We start from the raw sequence: 12,500 nt of genomic DNA, 5'->3' as shown, positions 1-12,500 counted from the left end.
AAACAACCATAGCCCAGATTATTACCTCCCCTGCTCCACATTTTATAGAAGGCGCAATAACATTCAAGTCTGCAGCATATCCCATATCCATCCATCAGGCTGACGGGGTGGACTTAAAATGTCACTAGAAAAAAAATAAAAGTGGCCCTATTTTGTAGTGGTGCTCAACTTGACAGAAGGCAGGGTAACATAACTTAGTGGGGCCAACCATACCATATTGCAGCACATTATAACACCCAAGCAGAGCCAAATGCCAACGTGCAATCACAAAATACCTCCCGAAAAACTGTCCCTCTGTGGTGGCCAGCGCCCGTCGCCACATTCTGTCTTCTGTTACTCCAGTTGCCATAGGATGGCAATACAGTTAAATTCAGGGGTCAGGAATGGCGTGTCGGATCATTACTTACCAGCTGTGAGGAGGGCTCATATGGGCCTCTAGGCATTGGCCCACTGGGAAGTTTGTCTGTAGGGTCTATGGCCAGTCCACTCCTGCTCCTGAGTCTGGTGACAGCCACTCCAGCAGACACTTGGCATTGTGCATACTGATCTTAGATTTGTGTGCAGTTGTTGAACGCTTGGTTCTGGTGCTAATGCCAATCCTATAGGAGCATATGTTGACACACCACACGGTTCAACGCTCTGAGATTGCCTGGTCTATTGCTTCATGGCTGAGCTTGTGTTAAAAACTGGCTTTTGCCTATGACTGTGCCAAGTCTAAAGCCGCTGAGCTCTTCAGTACGACCCATACTGCTCCCAGTGTTTGTCTACAGAGATTGCATTGGTCTTTACTTGATATCAGGGTGCATTCAGATGGTGCAGATGGGTGCCTTCAAAACTGCATCAAAAAGACTGCATGAAAAAAACAGGATTACTGCATAATTGCATGTGTTTTTGCAGCAGTTTTCAATTCTATAGGTCACTGAAAACTGCAGCAAAAACACATATATACAATTTAACCAAATCCAACTATCCCGTCGGAATATGATCTTAAAGGGTTTGTGTCATTTCAGACAATGGGGGCGTATCGCTAGGATATGCGCCCATTGTCTGATAGGTGCGGGTCCCACCTCTGGGACCCACACCTATCTCGTAAATGGAGCTGGCAAAATCCTGGAGGGCGCACCTGGAAGCCGTGTACCGGGGTGGGCTCCACAGGATACAGCGAAGTCACGAACAAGGAAAACGACTCTGACACCAGCTCTTGTAGAACAGACTTTGTTTTACTGTTACAGGATATCAACACACTCCCAAATGCACTGAACATAAAATCTGATTTCATAAACTCAGCCCGGAGGCTAAGACCCCTGTGTCGCACAGCACGGTGCCCTACGATGGAAGCCGGAAAACACTTGTGCAATTTACCTACTGCGAGCAGAGCTAACTCTGCCTCACCATACCGGTTATTACCCTGAAGAACAGGAACAATCGTGTATGTGTGAGATACAGGCTAGCCCGCGGTGCAACACAGCAGCTTACAATCTTACCAGACTACACAGTACTATCCCCCTCTCTTTTCCCAAACTGTGATGTGGCACGTGCCTAAAATATATCACTCCTGATAAACACGCTGGGGTTACTGGAGATTATGGTGAAGAGCTCTCTGTTCTCCGGAGCGAACCAGAACTTTAACTGATTAGTCCTTGTGATAAACAAGCAGCAATTCTTGATAGCCTGCCACTCAGCAACACTAACTAACTACCAGCAGGTTGGATCTCAGTTCCTAGTATTTAGGCGCCAATCTTATATTGAGGTGCGTGCACGCTCTGTCTTACCGACCCGGGTCTGCTCTGTCTCAGCTGATGACTGCGAACTGAACAAAGGATGATCTAACACACGTGCGGTACCGCAGGGTCTGTGGCTTTGCTCTTCAGCGATCCTGCCAGCTGTACTCCTTCTCCTGGACGACATCCGGGTCCTTGAAGCGATCAGCTTCACTTGACTGCAGTCCTGGTCGCAAAAGGGTGATTCCACGCTTGGATGTTAATGGATTTCTTCTCTCACACACTTTTCCCATCTGCAACTAAGATGGACGCCAGCTTCCTTCCTCTAGCCACACAGCTCCACCTCCTATGAATATTTAAATCTGAGCAATCTGTTAAGCTGTTTGGGGAAACAGCGGCCTCTTGTGGCCAAACAGTAAAATAACAGTGTTTATGCAATAAGAGCTGTTTCAGAATCTCACACACCACACATGCACAGCTGCTCTCCATTCATTTCTACTGGGCCGAACATGGCCGAGTGCTGGCTCGTATATTTCTGTTGGCCCCATATAAATGAATGGGAGCGGTGGCCGCGATATACCCCTATTGTCTGAGATGGAAATACATCTTTAAGCACCTGTTTGAAATTAGTGGGGGTCAAACACCTGAAGTCAATAACTGAGGGGTCCACACACATTTGATCATATAATCCCCTTCATCAGAGGGGAACATATCTGATAGAAGGGACTCAAACGCAAGATATAGATCACAATGTGTACTTGCCAATATATTCCATTCCTGCAAGGATGTCCGACAAGGTGGATGGCAGGAAGAACCAAATTTTGTTTTAAAATGAATTTTTAGTTGTTCAGTGGTTGTTTCTGGGGTGATTATGTATTTTTTTTCTTAAATGCTCCAAGATTTTGGAATCAAACATGGCTAAAGAATAGTGTACATACCCTAAGAGCACACAATGAACCTGCTATGAGACCTGAGTCTGGCACGCTGCTCTCCAGAGGAACTGCATTGTTAGCAGTCAATGAGTTGAAGAAAAAGGGTGATTGGAATGGCACATGGGGGAAAAACACCCCATTGGATGTCCTTTATTAAGGAAAATAGTCATAGGTGCATTTTTAACTGACTGTGCAACAACATTTAGTTGCACGCCGGTTCACGCTGCATTCGGCAGTTGGGCGGGATGGGGATGGAGCGGGGGCATGTCATGGAATTTACTAACTTTTACGCCTGGAAACAGGGGCTGGAGTAGTTTTATTGCCAGGACCAAGGACTGGGATAGATGCACCTAATTTGAGGCGTAAAAAGCCGGTCTTAGTAAATGTGCCCCAGTCTGTTCTATACATATCTAATGCTATATTGTAGTAACATATGGTTTGCAACAATGTATCATGTCCCAATATCTCACCGTTCCAATGTGTGCCTGCTGCTGTACAGTGGTCAGAAGATCAAACTCTTCATGATCTTGGAGACCTCTTCTGATGCACGAAATTGGTTCGTAGATCTTCTTAGCTGAGCGCAGATCTTGTTCTTCAGGTGTCTGGGCTTTATGTATCTCTGAGAGGTGCTCAAAGGGCAATTATAAAGGAAATACAGCAGGATCGTTCCCCAGGAAGCTAAATCAATACACGCCTGCTGGATTTACCTGTTCCGTCCCAAATGTGAGTCTATATATTGCTCCAGTACAGAACAATATATTTCAGTGCAGAGAAAGCAGCTGGGATGAAATATGGCAGTAGAGACAGATAATGATCATAAACTGTAAAGTAACAGAGTATGAGGGAGCGCCATGAATTTTCAGGGGTATAGATGGTGCTTTAGAAACGCGTCATAAATTGTGAAGGACAGAAAAAACACACACACACGGTGGAGGGGCTGATGCTACAAAGCAGAACACAAATGAACATACAGAAGTATGAAACTAAGGGTGTGTAAACTTTTGCAATAAATGTGTTTTGCAAAAAAAAACTAAAAACTTTAGCAAATACTTTGAATAAAGAATATCCACAGCTCTATGAAGACATGTGTAGCCACGGTTACAGACTACAAACCCTCTGTCGTCTGATCCTGAAGTCCCATGTCTAGCCCCTCTTCTGCTTTCAAGACAGGACAGCTTGATTGGACTGTCTATAATTGCTGCCATTTTCACGTTCTCTGCTGGCTCATGCTCAGGTATTTTTAATCCACTCTTGTGGGCTTGTTACATAGTGTGGTAGTACAGGAGATTATCTGTGGGCTGAACACAACTGCAGTATAAATCTCTCTACTGTTCTAGACTCAAGGCGCTTTTACACTGAAACAAATTTTCTGCAGAAATATTAGACAGTGGGTGACGTTGAAAGCTGTGACACACGGAATCATAAAATTTAGGAACTTACTGATAAATTTCATAGTATATTAGGATGGTATCAGCTTTTCTAATACAGAGCTCCAAATCCCTTTCATAGACACAGTGTAAAATAATAAAAACCCTGCTTGAAAACGGCCACCACTAGGGGGAGATCAGGAGCTAACTGCACACTGTGTTATTATTGAGGCCTGCAGCCACCAGTAGGCATAGCTTAGGATCTTAATGTATACTATGTTATTATTGAGGCCTGCAATCACCATTAGGGGGAGCCCGAGCGCTTACTGCATAGTGTGCTATTATTGAGGCCTGCATCCAACACTAGAGGGAGCTCAGGAGCTTACTGCACACTGTTATTATTGAGGCCTTCAGCCACCACTAGAGGGAGCTCAGGCACTTACTACATATTGTGTTAATATTGAAGGACTTATCTAACCAAAAAGTAAAATTAAGTAAAAAAAATATATATTTTAATATTATTTTATCATAAATATATTCACAAATACCTTTCATTACTTAGAATAACTTGTTTTGTCTGGGGAGCAATCATTAGGAGAAATAAAATGGCTGCTGTCGTATTAGTTGACACAAAACCAGTCCTAATAACACAGGAGGAGAAGTTACTTCACAACACTGAGCTACAGAGCTGCCTCTGCTCCTCCTCTCTGCTCTGCTTGTCAGGAATCATGATCCTGAATACAGGTGACTATCTATGGGAATGGAGATGATGAGGAGACATGAAAGGAGGGTGGGGGTAATGAGCAGCAGCACTTGTATGCAGTCTCCATTACCACAGCCTATCCTGTCCGTCCTCTCTGTACTTCATGTCTCCTCATGAACTAAAATCCCCAGAGACTCAGCTAAAGTTCTTATCATCTGCATTCAGGATAATAATCCCTGACAAGTAGAGAGGAGGAGAGGACGAGGCGGCTCTTTACCTCATTGTGGTGAAGTAACTTGTCCTGCTGTGTGATTAGGACAGGTTTTGTGTGGACTAATGGGACAGCGGCCATTTTATCATCCCCTGATGATTGCTCCCCAGACAAAACGGACCATTATAAATAATGAAAGGCATTTGAGAATATATTTGTAATAAAGTAATATTTAAGCATTTTCATTTTCTTAATTCCCGCAGAACCCTTTTCAACAGAGGTTGAGTAAAAAAACAAACCAAAAAAACCTATCTAATAAACATTATGCCACCCTGTCCCTGCTCTAGTGTGTTTCCCGCCAGACTGGAAGAGATGTGTCATTCCCATTCACATTATCGATGCCGCCAATCACTTATCTCACAGGACACTTGTGGAGAAACGGCATGTGACCTCTTAGCCCCTGCAGTGATATACCATTCTTGTGAGACCGGTAATTGACTGCGGCCGTCATGTGAATAGGAACAGAACATCATCACTTCTGGTCTGAAACTGGTGAGGACGAGAGCGCAGCGTTGCTACAGTTGCACTTAGGCTGGGTTCACACATGAGCGTTTTACAGCGCGTTCAAACGCGCTGTAAAACGCTCAACACATGAAAACCAATGCTTCCCTATGGGAATGGTTCTCACCTGGGCGTTTTACAGCGTGTACGATCGCGCTGTAAAATGCCTGACGCATAATCAAGTACTTGAGCTTCTTTTGGGCGTTTTGACGCGCGTTTGTGGCCTTAGGACACTGCAGTCAATCACACAAACGCGCGTCAAACGCGCATTTACTATTACAAAAACGCGCATAAAAACACGCGTTTGAGAAACGCTCAGGTGTGAACCCAGACTTATGTAAAGTCATCAGCTCCAAAGCTCCCCTTAGTAGTGGCTGCAGGTGTTATACTTAACTCTGTATCAACAGTAGTAATTCATAGCTCTGCCTCACAAAACTGAGCCCTTACATAAACATAAATTGAGAACTTAATAAACACCTGCCATATAAGGAACAAAAAGGGTTAAATGAAGGCCCATACGTTTAGGTTCTCTATTATTAGAAGACATTTAACCAAGAAAAGCCCTTAAACAGATAAAGCAATGGTAGAAAACTGCCCACCCATCCATTCCGGTCTTCTTTTAGACTGGGCCTCACTGTTAGTTTTTAGACTTTCTCATTTGGCAAAGCCTCTATGACAGCAGCGTCTCCAGGTACAAGTGACAGCTGGATGGAGGGAATGGAACTGGCCCTGGGGTCTAGCATGTTATTATGTTGCTAATGATATCAGCAAGAACATCAGCGGGCGGAAAACTGTGCACTGTACAGAACAAAAAGGCAGAATCAACGGAAACCACAGGAAAAAACAAAAGTGAGAAAATGTCTTGTTTATTTGTACATTTTCTACTATTTTCTAGTACAATAGTAGTTATATTCTTGTACATAGGAGGCAGTGTTATAGTAGTTATATTCTTGTACATAGGAGCAGTATTATAGTAGTTATATTCTTGTACATAGGAGCAGTAGTATAGTAGTTATATTCTTGTACATAGAAGCAGTATTATAGTAGTTATATTCTGGTACATAGGAGGCAGTATTATAGTAGTTATATTCTTGTATATAGAAGCAGTATTAAAGTAGTTATATTCTTGTACATAGGAGCAGTATTATAGTAGTTATATTCTTGTACATAGAAGCAGTATTATAGTAGTTATATTCTTGTACATAGGAGCAGTATTAAAGTAGTTATATTCTTGTACATAGAAGCAGTATTATAGTAGTTATATTCTTGTACATAGGAGGCAGTATTATAGTAGTTATATTCTTGTACATAGGAGCAGTATTATAGTAGTTATATTCTTGTACATAGGAGCAGTAGTATAGTAGTTATATTCTTGTACATAGAAGCAGTATTATAGTAGTTATATTCTTGTACATAGGACACAGTATTATAGTAGTTATATTCTTGTACATAGGAGCAGTAGTATAGTAGTTATATTCCTGTACATAGGAGGCAGTATTATAGTAGTATATTCTTGTACATAGGACACAGTATTATAGTAGTTATATTCTTGTACATAGGAGGCAGTATTATAGTAGTTATATTCTTGTACATAGGAGCAGTATTAAAGTAGTTATATTCTTGTACATAGAAGCAGTATTATAGTAGTTATATTCTTGTACATAGGAGGCAGTATTATAGTAGTTATATTCTTGTACATAGGAGCAGTATTATAGTAGTTCTGTTCTTGTACATAGGAGCAGTATTATAGTAGTTCTATTCTTGCACATAGGAGCGGTATTATAGTAGTTTTATTCTTGTACATAGGAACAGTACTATAGTAGTTATATTCTTGTACATAGGAGGCAGTATTATAGTAGTTATATTCTTGCACATAGGAGCAGTATTATAGTAGTTATATTATTGTACATAGGAGCAGTATTATAGTAGTTATATTCTTGAACATAGGATCAGTACTATAGTAGCTATATTCTTGTACATAGGAGTAGCGTTGAGCACGAATATTCGAATATCAATTTTTTTTAGCGAATATCGGCACTTCGCTAATTCACGAATATTTCGAATATAGTGCTATAAATTCAATATTTCGAATATTAATTTTTTTATTTTTTATTGTTATAATTTTTTTCTTTCCCACTTCCCAAAAATAGTTCTTACCTGTCCTTAGGATTCCTGGCTGCTCCAGTCAGTGACCGTTGCCGCTTCTGCCGACTTCCGTGCTCATGGAGCGTCCCAATCACCATGGGAACGTTTCCATACTAGAATGTACTGTCGGATTTGAGAATTAAGTTGAAACCGCAATTCGATTAATTCAAGTTATAATAATCGAATTGCGATTACAACTTAGTACTGCTATATTCCATATTCGTTAATTCTAGCCTAATATTGAATATAGCAGTGCTAAGTTGTAATCGCAATGCGATCAGTACAACTTGAATTAATCGCATTGCGATTTCAACTTGGACCTGGTTTACTATGGTTGGCTTGGTAGAATTAGCGAATATGACGAATGTATTCGTCATATTCCTCAAAACGAAGATAACAAAGTATTCTCCATCTTCGTTTTAGCTATCTATTCGTCAACTTCGCTAATTCTAGCAATCAAATAGGAAAGTTGACTATAGAGACAGCGGTGTTTAATTCGTTCTGCGATTATATTACTTTTTTTTTTTTTTTTATAAATAGAATAATTATAATACTTGATAATTATTTATTCTATTTATAAAAAAAGATTATATATATATATATATATATATATATATATATATATATATATATATATAATATTATCTTTTTTTATAAATAGAATAAATAATTATCAAGTATTATAATTATTCTATTTATAAAAAAAAAAAAAAAAAAGTAATATAATCGCAGAACGAATTAAACTTAGCTGTCTCTATAGTCAACTTTCCTATTTGATTGCTAGAATTAGCGAAGTTGACGAATATGGAGCTAAAACGAAGATGGAGAATACTTTGTTATCTTCGTTTTGAGGAATATGACGAATACATTCGTCATATTCGTCATCTTCGCTAATTCTAGATATCAAACCAATAGAAAAGTAGCTTTAAGTTCCAATCGCAATAAGCGATTATTTAAATCGCATATTAATCGCAATAACGAGAATAATGACGAATATTCGATTTCGACGGATATGAAACGAATATTCTATCGAATATTAGCGAATTTCGTCTAAATCGAATATGGTACCTGCCGCTCATCACTACATAGGAGGCAGTATTATAGTAGTTATATTCTTGTATATAGGAGCAGTATTATAGTAGTTATATTCTTGTACATAGGAGCAGTATTATAGTAGTTATATTCTTGTACATAGGAGGCAGTATTATAGTAGTTATATTCTTGTACATAGGAGGCAGTATTATAGTAGTTATATTCTTGTACATAGGAACAGTATTATAGTAGTTATATTCTTGTACATAGGAGGCAGTATTATAGTAGTTATATTCTTGTACATAGGAGGCAGTATTATAGTAGTTATATCCTTGTACATAGGAGGCAGTATTATAGTAGTTATATTCTTGTACATAGGAGGCAGTATTATAGTAGTTATATTCCTGTACATAGGAGCAGTATTATAGTAGTTATATTCTTGTACATAGGAGCAGTATTATAGTAGTTATATTCTTGTACATAGGAGCAGTATTATAGTAGTTATATTCTTGTACATAGGAGCAGTATTATAGTAGTTATATTCTTGTACATAGGAGGCAGTATTAGTAGTTATATCCTTGTACATAGGAGGCAGTATTATAGTAGTTATATTCTTGTACATAGGAGGCAGTATTATAGTAGTTATATTCCTGTACATAGGAGCAGTATTATAGTAGTTATATTCTTGTACATAGGAGGCAGTATTATAGTAGGTATATTCTCAACCAAATTTATTTTTATTCAAAGAGTAAGGCATATCAATCGATCACAAACCATCGTAGCATCACTGGTAAGGCATAGTCACAAATCAGCCATGGACGTGACCACAATTGCATGTCAGTGCAACACATGTTGTACAAAATGATACATCAAATGTGACAGACAATAAAAATCTAATATAACACAAATAAGAGGAAAAGAGAGGGAAAGAAGGGAAAGGAAGGGGGGGGGGGGTAGGGGAGTTTTCCCCAACTCTGTCAGGGGAACTTCCTATATGTCTTCCAGGGCGACCAGATTTTCAGAAAGCGGGAACGCGTGCCAGATTCCCAGTGGGCCAGCTCTTCAAACCTGTAGATCTGATCCACCTTATCCCTCCACATCGAAACAGTGGGAGGTTCAGTATCCTTCCAAAGCAGCGGGATGAGCAGTCTCGCCGCCGTGATGAGCATAGTAGGAAGATCAGATCTACAGGGGGAAAGCGAGTCATTAGGGCACCAAAGCAGGATCAGTTTAGGATCCAGCTTAACCCGCTGAGCACACACCTCATTTATCAGAGCTTCTATACTGGTCCAGAACGCTTTAATCTTTTCACAGTGCCACCAAATGTGAGACAGAGAGCCTACGTCTTTTTTACTCCTCCAGCACTCACTTGGGAAATCTGCGTTAAGCCTATGCAAAAACTCCGGGGACTTGTACCATCTCGTAAGCAGCTTATACGAGTTTTCTTGTACCTTAATACAGCGGCTAAAGCCGTGAGAGTGCGTAAGGACAAAAGCCCTTTCCGGGTCTGTAAGGTGGATGGACAATTCCCTTTCCCATGAAGAAAGGAAATGTAGCTCAGGAGGGGAGGCTGAGAGTAACTCCTTATATATGGTAGACAGCGGTTTAGGGATCCTACGGGCGTCTGATAGTCTCCTAGACAGCCAAGAGGGGGTTCCAGAGGTGGTGGGGGGTGGTAGCTTAATCATCTTAATCTCCTTCTGCAGGGCAAAACTCTGTAGGAAGGAAGCTTTTTTGACTTTAGGGTCATTCAAGACCGTGGACCAATCCAGGGACCCATCCGGGGACCGGATCTCACTTAAAGGGATCTCGGCCAAAAGAGGCCAGATACCTGAGGGCTTCTCAGCTTCCGGATGGACATAAAACTGTAAAGAGGAAAGCGGAGTACCCGGTATGGGAAACTCAAGTGTTCTATCCTTAAGCTGCTTGGCCCACTCAACAAACATACCCTTCCATAGGAGTGGCAAAGAGGAACTACCCGGAGAACAAGGGGACAGCCCCCAGAGAATCCGCTTCATTCTAGTGGAGAGCAGGGAGCGCTCAAGACACACATATGGAGCACTATAAGTGCTATTGAGGAGGGATAGACCTCTAAATAGTTGAAAGGCCACATAGTAGGAACGTATGTCGGGCAGACCAAAGCCGCCAAACCTCCTCTCTCAGGTCAGCACCGAATAAGCAATTCTGGAGGGTTTACTTCCCCACAAAAAGAGGGAGAAAACTCTGCGGATGTCTACAAAAAATGAGTGCGGCAGCCAGATAGGCAACACCTGCAGAAGGTACAAAAATTTAGGAGCTATAAAGGTCTTGAGGTAGTTCCTCTTGCCACACCAAGAAATAAACGGCAGTTTAATAGAGTGCAGCTGCTTCCTAACTGAGGACAATAAGGGGGCATAATTCAGAGCAAATAAGTCCTTCGCCTGAGCCGGGACATGCACACCCAAAAATACTATGTCTTTTGTAGCCCAGTGAAAGGGGGTATTATTCTGAAGGGCCTCTTTAACCGATTCTGGACAAGTAACGTTTAGGGCCATGGACTTGCCATAGTTAATTTTAAAGTTTGACACATAACCAAACTCCTCAAAAAGAGACAAAAGCCTAGGGAAGGATGTTTCGGGATTGGAAGTCATAATAAGTAGGTCATCTGCAAATGCGGCTGTCAAGTGGGTCTGAGAATCAATGGTCAAGCCCCTAACAGCAGGATCCTGCCGGATCTTACACAGCAAAGTCTCCATCACTATGACAAACAGAGATGGGGAGAGGGGACACCCCTGCCTTGTCCCATTGGATATGGAAAAGGAGGGAGAAAGCGTACCATTTATTTTGAGTCTGGCAGACGGGGCTGAATACAGAGTGAAGATCGCAGATATAAACGAATCTGGGAAACCAAACCTCGACAGGGCCCGTGACATATAATGCCAACCGACCCTGTCGAAGGCCTTCTCCGCGTCCGTGCTCAGCAAAGCCAGAGGCGTGGAGGAGCTTCTAGCCCAATCCATAAGATGGAGCAAACGTATCGTGTTTTCACAGCCCTGTCTGCCACGTACAAACCCCACTTGCTCGCTATCAATAAGATCCGGCAGGATCAGCTGTATTCGCTGCGCCAGTATCTTGGCCCACCACTTGACGTCCGCATTTAGCAGTGAAATCGGGCGATAACTGCCACAGTGGAGGGGGTCTTTGTTTTCTTTATGGATTATAGTTATGTGGGCCTCTAACGTTTGGGGGGGTAGAGAACCTCCAGTCAGGAGGAAATTACAAAGTGCCTGAAAGTGAGGGGTCAAACTCAAAACGTCTTTGAAGGTCTTGTAATACGATATAGGGAGTCCATCCGGGCCTGGACTTTTGCCTGAAGGAATGGAGGAAAGGACCTTGCCAATTTCCTCTCTTGATACAGGGGGGACTAGTTGGGAAGCTTGCAGGGGACTAATAGAGGGCAGCTTCAGAGTGGACAGGAACTCATCTGTGGCTTGCTCAATAGAGGCTGAACCAGGACGTTCTGGAGTGGGGAGGTTATACAGATCCGCATAAAAAGCACTAAACGCTTTCGCTATATCGTGAGTCGACTTGTGCTTATTGCCTTTCACATCTAGAATAGCAGGGATAAATGAATCCACGTGACGTTGCTTCGCCATGGCAGACATCAGTTTATTACCTTTGTTCCCATGGGCATAAGCTTTAAACCTGGAGCGGAATATAAGTTTCGCTGATTTGGCGTTGAGCAAGTTTTTCAGTCCCGTCCTGGCCTCCGCTAATTCAGCAGCCACAGCCTGAGCCTGGGTTTGCTTATGGGTCAGTTCAAGACTCGCTATGCGGGACAGCAGGTCA

The sequence above is a fragment of the Bufo gargarizans genome, chromosome 6, assembly GCF_014858855.1.
Source record: "Bufo gargarizans isolate SCDJY-AF-19 chromosome 6, ASM1485885v1, whole genome shotgun sequence".
NCBI classification, from domain to species: Eukaryota; Metazoa; Chordata; class Amphibia; order Anura; family Bufonidae; genus Bufo; species Bufo gargarizans.
The sequence above is the reverse complement of the archived record's forward strand: the minus strand, read 5'-3'. Positions refer to the sequence as shown.